Source organism: Hemitrygon akajei, chromosome 16, assembly GCF_048418815.1.
Source record: "Hemitrygon akajei chromosome 16, sHemAka1.3, whole genome shotgun sequence".
NCBI lineage: Eukaryota > Metazoa > Chordata > Chondrichthyes > Myliobatiformes > Dasyatidae > Hemitrygon > Hemitrygon akajei.
Window position 1 is genome coordinate 11,040,133 of NC_133139.1, and position 12,117 is coordinate 11,052,249.

Consider the following 12,117-nt stretch of genomic DNA (forward strand, 5'->3'; position numbering starts at 1 on the left):
ATGTAGCACATTGTTCTCTTGTTATCTTATATATACACAGTATACTATATAATACAGGTACTATATAGACATCCACACCATAGTAAATTTTAAATTATCCCATTCTGGCCTAAAGATTTAATTGTTGTGGAGGATTTCTTACTCTAGTGGGACAACTTCTTTCCTGACAAGGGGGTCACTCTACTTGGCAGGTGAGACTTGTGGCTGTGAAACAATCTCAGGTTCTGGGGCCTTCTCCATGGTGGTTGCAGGAGTTGACTCTGGGACTGGAGGAAGTGGTTCTGACAGCTCTGAATATCTTTCTTTCTATTAGATTCCTGAACAGTGCGTGGCACGCTGCTCGATCTTCTGATCTATCCCAGGCCACCAGACAAAGCTTCACGCCAACACATTAATTTTGACCGTGTCTAGCTCCTCCAACAATTTAGCTTTCAGGTTGGATGGTACAATGATTTCCAATTCCCACATAAGGCAACCCCCTTCAAGGGCACGTTCTTCCCGGCACTGGTAAAAATGAGGGAACTGGAATTTCTGCTGCACATTCCAGCCATTTTGGGTTGCCATGTAGACCTGGGAGAGTGTGGGCTTTTTTCTGGTTTCCCTTTGGATCATCTCTGCTGTAATAGGGAGAGTTCATCAAGGGGAGTGTCCTCTTGTAAATTTCTCAGGTATCGCCTTCTCCAAGGGTCAACCGGACAATTCATCAGCATTTCCATGATTAGTTGTCCTCTTGAATTTGATCTTGTAACTGTGCCCTCCAAGAAACAGAGCCCACCTCTGCATCTATGCAGTGCCATTAGTGGAACAGCCTTATGCAGATTGAAAATGGACACCAGTGGTTGACGATCAGTAATGAGGGTAAACTCTCTCCCATACAAGGACTGGTTGAAATATTTTGCACCCCAAATCAGATTCAAGGCCTCTCTATCAATCTGTGCATAATTTTTCTCTGCAGCGGTAAGGGAAGGTGACGCCGAAGCAATGGGGTATTCACTTCCATCACTCATAACATGTGACATGACTGCATCTATATAATACGGTGAGGTGTCAGAGGCAAGTTTCACTGGACAATGTGGATCATAATGTGTGAGTACAGTGTCTGACCTCACCAACTCTTTTGCTTTTTGGAAGGCCACCTCGCACTGCTTGATCCATTGCCATTTCTTCCCTATCTGTAGCAGTGAGTTCAAAGGGTGGGGCACAGCAGCCAGGTTTGTCAGGAACCTGTTATAGTGATTGACGAATTCCAAAAGAGAATGTAACTGCGACATGTCCTTTGGCTTTGGGATATCCACCACTGCTTGAATTTTCTTCTCACACTTGTGTCCCTGTATGTCAATGGCGTGACCACAGTAAGTGACGCTTGGTTTAAAGAATTCACACGTGTTGTGTCATGCTCTTAGCCCATAATCTTCTAAGTCTTCTGAACACTATCATGAGATTTTGAAGATGTTCCTTGTCATCCTCACCAGTAACAATGATGTCATCCAGGTAACGCTGAGTTGCTGGGCAGCCCTGCAGCACCTGGTCCATAGCTTTATGTTGCATCAGATCCAGAGTAACAATCATTTCATTCTTCTTTACACTTGTGTACTGAAGAATGATAATAAATAATGTTGCATCTTGAATATACAGGTTCCCCCCCCCCCCTTTACAAAGGTAGAGCGTTCCTATGAAATCTTTCTTAAGCCGTAATGGCGTAAAGCAAAGAACCGTTAATTTATATGGGAAAAATTTTCGTGAAAGCGAAAATCCTCTTTGTAATGCGAAAACAGGTTACTAATGTAGGTCTTTTGTAAAAGCGAAGTGGTGTAAAGCAAACACTCGTAAAGCGGGGGACACCTGTACATACGGTACTTTGATAATAAACTTAATATAGTTTACTTTTTATTTTCTTCATAATGTTAGAGTTGTTCTTTTCAGTCTGTTTTTATCCTGATGAAGTGACTGCATGAAACATTAACTGTTTAATCCTCTCCATAGATGAAGCCTGAACTGCTGAGTTCCGGACATAAGCGTTTTTGGAGAAAATAATGATTACATGACAGACGATATTTCACAAGTTCTTTGTGATTCAGAGTGTGTGCTGACTTTTTAGTAAACAATAGAGGCAGGCCGAGAATCAGAATCAGGATCAGGTTTAATACCACTGGCATATAGGGTGCTGGGGTGGACAGACGTCTCTACCAAAGGAGGTGTAAGGCGCTCCTTCCCTCTACTAGCCTGCGGGTCACCCTTGGCCAGAACGTAGCACCTCCTCAGTTCCCCGATCAGGGTCACGTGAAGCCATGGGATCAGGTGGTGGATGGTCGTATGAGCAACCGGTGCATATCACAAGCCCTGGTTATATGGCCACTGACCTCAGGCAGACAATCTCTGAAGAGTATTGATAATGGCCGGGGTCACCCGTCTTGTAAAGACACTGCCCAGAAGGAGGCAATGGCAAACCACTTCTGTAGAAAAATTTGCCAAGAACAATCATGGTGATGGAAAGACCACGATCACTCACATCATATGACACAGCACATAATGACGATGATGGTAAGGGTGTGTCATGAAATTTGTTGTTTTGTGGCAGGAGTACGTTGTAATACATAATAGTAAAAAACTACAGCTTACAATAAGATATATATCATTTAATAATCATTTTAGTAAGTAGTTTAAAAAGAGAGCAAAAGAAAATTTTTTAAATAGTGAGGTAGTGTACATGGGTTCATTGTCCATTCAGAATCTGATGGCGGTGAGGAAGGTGCTTCTCCTGAAACATCGAGGGTGCATCTTCAGGCTTTGTAGCTCCTCCCTGATGCTAGCAAGTCACGGTCAGTGACTGTTTAAAGCCGCACTTCACAGCTTCAAAGCTCTTTTGGCTCTTTGAACCTCCTCAGACAGGCTGGCATGTGGAAAAGCAAGGCAAGACTTGCATTTTTATAACATTATTCACAACCTTGGAACATTCCAAAGTCCTTTACTGTTGACGATGTGATTGTGAAGTGAACTTATCCATACAACAGGAGGAAAGTGTGTCTGTCAATCACAACATGCCTCAAAAGGCAATAGATCCCTCTTTACCTCTTCCACCTATCACCTCCAAGCTTCTTATTTCATCACCCCTCACCCACCCACCTTCCCTCTCCATTGGTCTCATAGATAACCTGCCAGCTTGTACCCCCCTTTCACCTTCTCATTCTAGCTCCCTGCCCTTTCCTCTCCAGTCCTAACAAAGGGTCTCGACCCGAATCGTCGACTGTTTATTCCCCTCCATAGATCTGCCTGACCTGTTGAGTTCCGCCAGCATTTTGTGTGTATTACTCCATTCTATAAACCACAATGTACAAGTAACTGTTATGTATAGAGACTGATTATATGTACGTAAAGTGACATTAGGTGATGTATATGTAGTGGTGGGTTAGTGAGTGGAGGTGTTGATTAGCCTGACGGCTTGGGGGAAGTAAATGTTTGTGAGTCTGGTGACCCTGGTGTGGATGCTATATAGCCTCTTCCCTGATGCGAGTGGGACAAACAGTTCATGAGCAGGGTGGGTAGGGTTGTTCATGATGCTGCTGGCCTTTTTCTGACACCTTTCTGTTTATATATCCTCGATGGCAGGTAGGCTGGTGTCGGAGTTGCATGGGCAGTTTTCACTTTCTTAACTCCAAGACGGAAAAATGTTGTCCGTGACCCAGCTTCACTATTCCCCCAGGCAGTGCATCCCAGGTACTCGATCCCAGATCCTCACCATTCCTGACACTCGATCCCAGATACTCACCATTCCAGACACTCAATCCAAGGTACTCACCATTCCTGACACTCAATCCCAAGTACTCACCATTCCAGACACTCAATCCAAGGTACTCACCATTCCTGACACTCAATCCCAAGTTCTCACCATTCCACACACTCAATCCAAGGTACTCACCATTCCTGACACTCGATCCCAGATACGCACCATTCCAGACACTCAATCCAAGGTACTCACCATTCCTGACACTCAATCCCAAGTACTCACCATCCCAGTTACTCACTTGGGAGGTCTCATACAGGATTCCCTGAAGGATAACTTGCGGGTTGAGTCAGTAGTAAAGAAGGCAAATGCAATGTTAGCATTCATTTCGAGGGGACTAGAATATTGGGCGCAAAGGTAGCGTAGCAGTTAGCGAGATGCTATTAGAGCTCAGGGCACTCCAGAGTTCAGAGTTCAATTCTGCTGCCGTTCAGTGAAGAATCTCTGTACGTTCTCCTTGTGGAATGTGTAGGTTTCGCCGGGTTCTCCGGTTTCCTCCCACAGTCCAAAGAGCCTTCCAGGCTGGTTAATTGGTCTTTGCAAATTGTCCCGTGATTAGGTTAGGGTTAATTGGTTTTGTCGGGAGTTGCTGAGCAGTGTCTCTCGAAGGGCTGGAAGGGCCTATTCCACGCTGTATTGCTAAATAAATAAACAAAAACAAGGATGTAATGCATTGGTCAGAACACATTTGCAGTATTGTGTAAACATCCGGAGTAACTATTATTTCATTCTCCTTTACACTAGAGTACTGAAAAATGACAATAAACATTCTTGGATCTTGAAGAAACATTGAGAACAATTTTATTTTAACTTGTGCAGAATGCTGGAGGAACTCAATGGGTCAAGCAGCATCTATGGAAAGGAAAAGGAGTCGACGATGGGGCTGAGACCCAAATATTGGCTCTTTATTCCTCCACATAAATGCTGCCTGATCTACTGAGTTCCTCCAGCGTTGTGTGTGTGTGTGTGAGTGTGAATGTGTGTGTGTGTGTGTGTGTGTGTGTGTGTGTGTGATTGAGTGTGTGTGTGTGAGTGAGTGTGTGTGTGTGTGTGTGGATTTCCAGCATCTGCAGAATCTCTTGTGTTAAGATTTTTATTGACCTTATTATCAAGCCAGATTAGATCAGTTAATTCAGTAATGACCGGGAATTAAATCAGGAACCTACTGGGTCATGCAGGTTGGCCATACATTTGAAAAACTAAATTTTAATCCTCGTTTCTGAAAATTTATAACCAGCCATTGGTCATCTGAAGAGCACCAATGTTCAGACTTGGGCTGTGAGCCTCAGAACAAGCCGGGGAGTTTCTGGATTCTGTTAAAACTGAAGGAACAATATTACATCAGCATATATTTTTAATAGCAATGAAGCTTATGTTTGTGCCTTCAATTTATTAGTTGTTCATAAAGAGGGACATTCAGTCCTGGTTAAAAGAAGAATCTCATGCCTGAGGAACTGGACCATGTGACAGTTCTAATCTACATACTTACATGGAGTTATCGGGATTTATGCCAGTCATGTGATACAGTCCCTTCAAGAAGAGTATGGTAATTCCTTAAGTCTTCGTCGGTCTAGTTTAACCTTTTAAGTTCCACAGTCACCTGGGCTCACTCAGTTTAGCCGAATTTCAAGTGATATTAATATGGAGGTGGAGAGGATGTTTCCCATATTGGGAAGTCTAGGACCAGATTGCACAGCCTCAGAATAGAGGGATGTCCACTTAGAACAGAGATGAGGAGGAATTTCTTATGCCAGAGGGTGACGAGTCTGAAATTCATTGCCACGGTTAGCTGTAGAGGCCAAGTCATTGGGTATACTTAAAGCGGAGGTTGATAGTTTCGTGATTAACCAGGGCATCAAAGGTTATGGATAGAAGACTAGAAAATGGTGTTGAGAGGGATAATAAATCAGCCATGATCCTACGTTGGAGCAGACTCAATGGGTCAAATGGCCTAATTCTGCTCCTATGTCTTATGGTCTTATAAAAGTTTATACCAACCTCAGATGCCTGGCGGAATGGATTATAAAAATATTGATTCACTACACATTCGTAAATTCAAACTTTGACAGCTGTCTGCAACTAGTATCAAAAGCTCTGTTCTCGTGAAGAAATCATGGATCTTGAAGTGGTTGATTCAGTGAAGGTTCCACAGAATGCATTAGACTGTGAGACCTTTATAGTGTAAATTTACTGCCCACACAGAGAAAAGGGAAATCTTCCCTGTCCTTGACAACACTAATATGTGATAATTATGTTGTGCCTGACACACTGAGGCATTAAGGAAATCACTATGTGATGGAGGAGAAAAAAGCATTAATCAGGACTGTACCTGGGTGGCAACAGGGGCCATCGGCAGTGCCATGGTAACATAGCAGTTAGTACAATGATTTACCAGTCAGGGTTCAGCTCTAGCCACTGTCTGTAAGGAGTTTGTATGTTCTCCTTGTGACCACGTGGACTTCATCTGGGTGCTCCAAATTCCTTCCACATTTCAAATACATTTTCATGCTCTGATGAATCAAGAAACTATTAACCTCTGGCTCAATGACCTGGCCTTCACAGACCCCTGTTGCAATGAATTCCACAGATTTCGCCACCCTCTGGCTACTAAAGAAATTCTTGCACATCTCTGTTCTAAATAGACACCCTCTATTCTGAGGCTGTGCTCTCTGGTGCCAGGTTCCCCAACTGAAAGAAATATCCTCTTCACATCCACTCTCTCTAGGCCTTTCACCATTTGATAGGTTTCAAAAAGATCCCCCCCCCCATTCTTCTAAACTCCAATGAGCACAGACCCAGTGCCATCAAACACTCCTCATACCATAACCCTTTCATTCCTGGAATAATTCTCATGAACCTTCTCTGAACCCTCTTCAATGTCAGCACATGCTTTCTTAGATAAGGGACCCAGAACTGCTCACTCTACTCCAATTGAAGCCTCACCAACGCCTTATAAAGCCACAACATGACACCCCTGTTTTTACATTCTAGTCCTCTCAAAATGAATGCTAACATTGCCTTTGCCTTCCTCACCACTGGCTCTGCAAGTTAACCCTTACGGAATCCTGCACAATGACTCTGAAGTCCCTTTACACCTCGGACTTCTGAATTTTCTTCCCGTTAGAAAATAGACTATGCTTTTACACCTTCTACCAAATTCCTTCCTCCTGATATTGTACTCCATCTGCCACTTCCTTGACCATTCTCCTAATCTGTATAAGTTCTTCTGCAACCTCCCTACTTCCTCAACACTGCAAATCCCTCTGTCTATCTTCACTTGGCCACAAAGTGATCAATTCTGTCATCCAAATCACTGACATATAATGTAAAGAAAGCAGACCCAGTATCCAATATAGATAGCCACCAGTACCTGACTAACAGGAGGTTATACTGTAACTTCCTAACCTTCAAAGTCTTGCTAACTTCCCTGTTTACCCTCCACAACGAATTCAGCTGCCAACACTCACTATTTGACTGGTGGCTCCTCCCTCCCGACCGAAGAGGAGATACTTCGAGCTAACAAAGTAGGTTAAACATAGTTCATTTATTTTCAGTGATACATGTTTAAATCCAAGTGACATTCTTAAAACACATTTAAAACTCAGAGAAGATTTCTATCTTATTAAAGATTTCCAAATTACAAACATAAAGCACAAAGGATTTCCAAAACATGGGTAAAATTCCTATAAGCTAAAAAGGCACACCCATGAGCTGCAGAAATCAAAGGCAAAGGAATAGCTTCTAATTCACTCTGTCTTTCTGCCATTCTTCTTGATGTTCTTGGACCATTCCTAAAAAGCCTGAACTAGTCTCTATGTTTATACTGTTTCTTTGCCACTTGGGTGGCTTCTCACACATGTGACATTTTTCAGATACTTTTTAACACAAATGGTCTAAAAGCTTCTGGGGGCAGAGTTCCCTGGTACCCACAATTAATACTGTAAAGCTGATTCCATGAGAATACAAACCTTCTAACTTCTAACAGATTAGCTATTTGGACTTGCTGGCACAAGTCCGTGACTCTGTAGAAAGTACTTGTTTGCAAAGCTGCCCTTTTAACTTCAAACTTGTTTTTGCTTGCTATTTACATTAAGAACTGAAGACTTTCATTTATGACAAGAAGGCTCCCATTTATGACAAGAAGCTAAACAAAGAATAGTGGATGGAGGTTTAACTTACTCAAATAAAAAGCCTTTTGATCTACAGAAGCTACCAGCTGCATTGTTTAGAAAGCTGAGCCTGGAAAAAGGAAAAGGCTCCCTTGGCCCTGGAGAGTGAATATCCATTACAAGATTAATCAGAGAATCTCTCATTTCAGTCACCGGGTAATTGACATTTGAACATGTTTTCGGAAATATATGTAAATAATCAGGAACTTCAAAGATTCAAAGATTCTAAATACATTTATGATCAAAGTACTTATGTGGTATACAACCCTGAAATTCATCTTCTCACAGGCAGCCACGAAGCAAAGAAACACTGTGGACCCTGTTTAAAGAAAAATATCAAACCCTCAATGTGAAAAGAACAAATTATGCAAATAGCACTAAAAAAACAAGCAAAAACACAGAATATAAAACACCAAATCACAAGTCATCGAAACAGTCCAGGAATGTTCACTTCAGTTCAGCTCAGGTCAATCCAGAGCCTCGTTGTCCGTTGAACACAGGCCATAGCGCAAGTCTGCCCCAATCAAAACAACACAAAATAGCAACAAAAAGAAGCAGCAGAAACAACAGACACATTTCCAGCATCTGCAGATATTCTCTTGTCTGTGAGAGAAACCAGATACACATCATAATGTGAACTACAGAGTCCAGTCCACAAATTGCGTCGATTAAACCTCGCCCAGGACCCAAGACTCTGGCACCGTCCTCTGACAGCATCAAACGAGAGGGAGAGAAAGAGAGAGACCAGTCGAATGTGGGCACCTTCCTCTGGTAGCAGCGAGATTAAATTCCGTGGATGTAATATGATCTTTCTATTGAACTTCATTCACATTCTCAAACTCTACCTGTATGTTTAGTGGCTTCATACCAGCTAGTTAGTGTGCCATGATCAATATGCAGAGCAGGTATGTCATACAGGCTGAGTCAGTTTGTGGTCTGTTCTAGCCATGCAATGGGTAGTGACTGCCTCAGAGTTTCGGAAATCTAAATATGATCCTGATTTCGGGCGTGCGGGGTCTGCGTGTTTTCCCTGTGGCTGCCCGGATTTCAACTACATTCCAGAGTTTGCCTGGTAGGTTCATTGGCTATTGCATATCAATCCTTACTGGCAAAAGGAATCAAAAGAGCGGACAATAGGTATGTTCAAAACAGAAATATTGCAAGGGTATAATTTATTTATTTTTAATTTAGAGATTCAGAGAGGAACAGGCCTCTCCGGCCCTCAAGCCACACCACCCATTAGCCCACTTATTTAACCCCAGCCTAATCACGGGGCAATTTACAATGAACAATTAACCGGTATGTCTTTGGACTGTGGGAGGAAACCAGAACTCCAAGGGGAAACCCACGCATTCCCTGGGGAGGACGTTTAAACACCTTACAGAGGACGCCAGGACTGAATTCTGGAACCGGGCTGTAGTAGCACTGCACTAACCGCTATACTACAGTGGGATGGAGATGGAATTGCTTCCTTAGGAACCAGTATTCATCCCAATGGGCTGAATGGCCTCCTACATCATTATTGATTCATTTTCTGAAATCAAACACAATTTGTTAGTCCTGACAAAGGGTCTCGGCCCGAAACGTCGACAGTGCTTCTTCCTATAGATGCTGCCTGGCCTACTGCGTTCCACCAGCATTTTGTGTGTGTTGCTTGAATTTCCAGCATCTGCAGATTTCCTCGTGTTTGCTCCATACATTGTTTTTTTAAAATATTTTCCCTCTCTCCCTTTGTCCACCTCCATTCCTCATTCACCCACCACTATTTTCCGACTTCACCCCTGTTCCCGTCCCGTTCTCTGCCCGTCATCTTGCATCCTCCCTCAGTACGCCAATCACTTTCTCAGCACGCTCTTCCTCTCTCTTCTGGCCATCTCGCCTCTCCGCTCTCGGTCCCGATGCAGGGTTTCAGCCGGAATTCCTGATGCTGCTCAGTCCTCCCATTCCGTTCCTCTGGCAGATTGCTTGTCCCTAACAATCCAAGCAACCTGTTCTTTCAACAACTGGTACTTCCGTCACCATCCAATTGCATGTTGTACGTTGTACCCATCCAGGACAAGAAACCAGTGTGGGAGAGTTTTTTAAAAGTGGGGCCACAGACACTCTGGATATTTTATATACTAAAATAGGTTTATATTTAAATTTCTAAGCAGGTAGATTGAGACATCACGATTTGTTAATGCATGCAAATATTTAAAGAGCTTTCCAGTTGATAGAAATGCAAATATCCTGTTGTTCATTCATTATAACAATTGCCTAAAGTTTTAAAATAGATTAATATAACCTTATTTTGCTATTGCTTTCAAAATACTATACTCTTGGGAGATTTTTTATTTAGCGATAGAGTGTGGAATTGGCCTTTCCGGCCCTTCGAGCCACGCCATCACACAAACCCGACAACCCCGATTTAACCCTAACCTAATCACAGGACAATTTACGATGACCAATTAACCTACTAACCGGTACGTCTTTGGACTGTGGGAGGAAGCCCATACACAGGGAGCACGTACAGACTCCTTACAAAGGACACAGGATCGAACTCCAGACCCCAAGGCCCCTAGCTGAAATCGCACCATGCTAACTGATATACTATTAAGATTTGGTTAAGAATTTAGCAATTAGTTAAGTTCTAACTTGACTTGAATGAAGCAGCTGAGATCCCGAGGGGCCTTGACTTCTCTTGGTACAGAGAGGATGCTTCATCTTGTGGGAGAATTTAAAGTAACAGATTATTGATTAAAAAAGGAGACAGAGCTGGAACTCCTGAGCCTTTGGAATTCTCTTCTTCAAAGGGAAGAGGAAGCACAGGTTTTGAATAATTTTTTAATAATAATGATAATACCCTCCATGGAAGACATGCCCACGATCTGAGCTGATGCTTTTTTGCTGGTGGGGGTATCATTGCTTTGCTGCTGCTTGTCCGTGGGTTGGGGGAGCTGGGGGGGGCTTTGGGGTTCTAACATTTAGCTGTCATTCTTTTTTTGGGGCACTCCTCTGTTTTCATGGATGTTTGAGAAGAAAAAGGAATTTCAGGATGTATAGTACATACATTTCTCTGACATTAAATGCACCTATTGAACCTATTGAGATGTCAGCAGGGAAGTGTTGAACGCCTGTCTCAGAGTTGGAGACCTCTTCCCTGAAACAGAGTGGATCCTTGTGGCGATACAGGACCAAATGATTAACACAAACAAAATCAAAAATACAAAATAAAAGACCAACAAATTCAAGACGACAAATGCAGAAAATGCCAAGAGAAACCAGAAACAATCCAACACAATACTGGATCACTGAGTCATAGAGACACGCAGCACAGAAACAGGCCCTTTGGCCCATCTAGTTCATGCCAACACCATTTAAACTGCCTACTCTCATTGACCTGTACTGAGACCGTAGCCCTCCATATCCCTACTATCAATGTACCTATCCAAACTTCAACATAACATCCCATCTCCTGTACTCAATACATTGATTTAAGAAGGTCAATGTGTCAAAAGCTTCTTTAAAGCCCTTCATACCTGAGACGCCACTTTCAATAAATTATGTACCTGTATCCCCAAATCCCTTTATTCTACCACACTAGCCAGTGCCTCACCATTCATTGAGTAAGAACTACCCTGGTTGGTCCTACCAAAGTGCAAAACCTTGTATTTATCTGCATTAGATTCCATCTGCCACTTTTCAGCCCATTTTTCCAGCTGATGCAGATCCCTCTGCAAGCCACGATAGCCTTCCTCACTGTCCACTTCACCCCCAATCTTGGTTTCATTAGCAAATTTGTTGATCCAGTTAACTACATTATCATCCAGATCATTGATATAGATGACAGGCAACAAAGGACCCAGCACTGATTCCTGTGGCACTCCCCTAGCCACAGATCTCCAGCCAGAGAGACAACCCTCTACCACCACTCTCTGGCTTCTACCACAAAGCCAATGTCTAATCCAATTTACTACCTCATCCTGAATACCGAGCAACTGAACCTTCTTGGACAGCCTTCCATGTGGGATCTTGTCAAATGCCTTACTGAAGTCCTTGTAGACAACATCTACTGCCTTGCCTTCATCCACTTCCTTGAAAAACTCAATAAGATTGGTTAGACATGAACTACCATGCATGAAGCCACGCTGACTATCCTTAATCAGCCCATATCTATCCAAATACTCA

The 12,117-nt window shown here is 42.9% G+C and overlaps 1 protein-coding gene across 4 annotated transcripts in view; it reads right to left on the reverse strand.

The window, feature by feature from the left end:
- Positions 1-2,621: 2,621 nt before the first annotated feature.
- The window catches only part of LOC140739757 (uncharacterized), a 222,581-nt gene continuing 213,085 nt past the window's right edge, over positions 2,622-12,117 (reverse strand). For 3 of the 4 annotated variants that reach the window (XR_012101740.1, XR_012101739.1, XR_012101738.1), the window contains one exon: positions 2,622-4,420. The gene's annotated coding sequence lies outside the window, so the exon portion shown is untranslated. Of the gene's footprint in view, positions 4,421-6,544; positions 8,270-12,117 lie in introns of those variants that run through there. The other variant, XM_073068246.1, reaches the window with a different exon arrangement.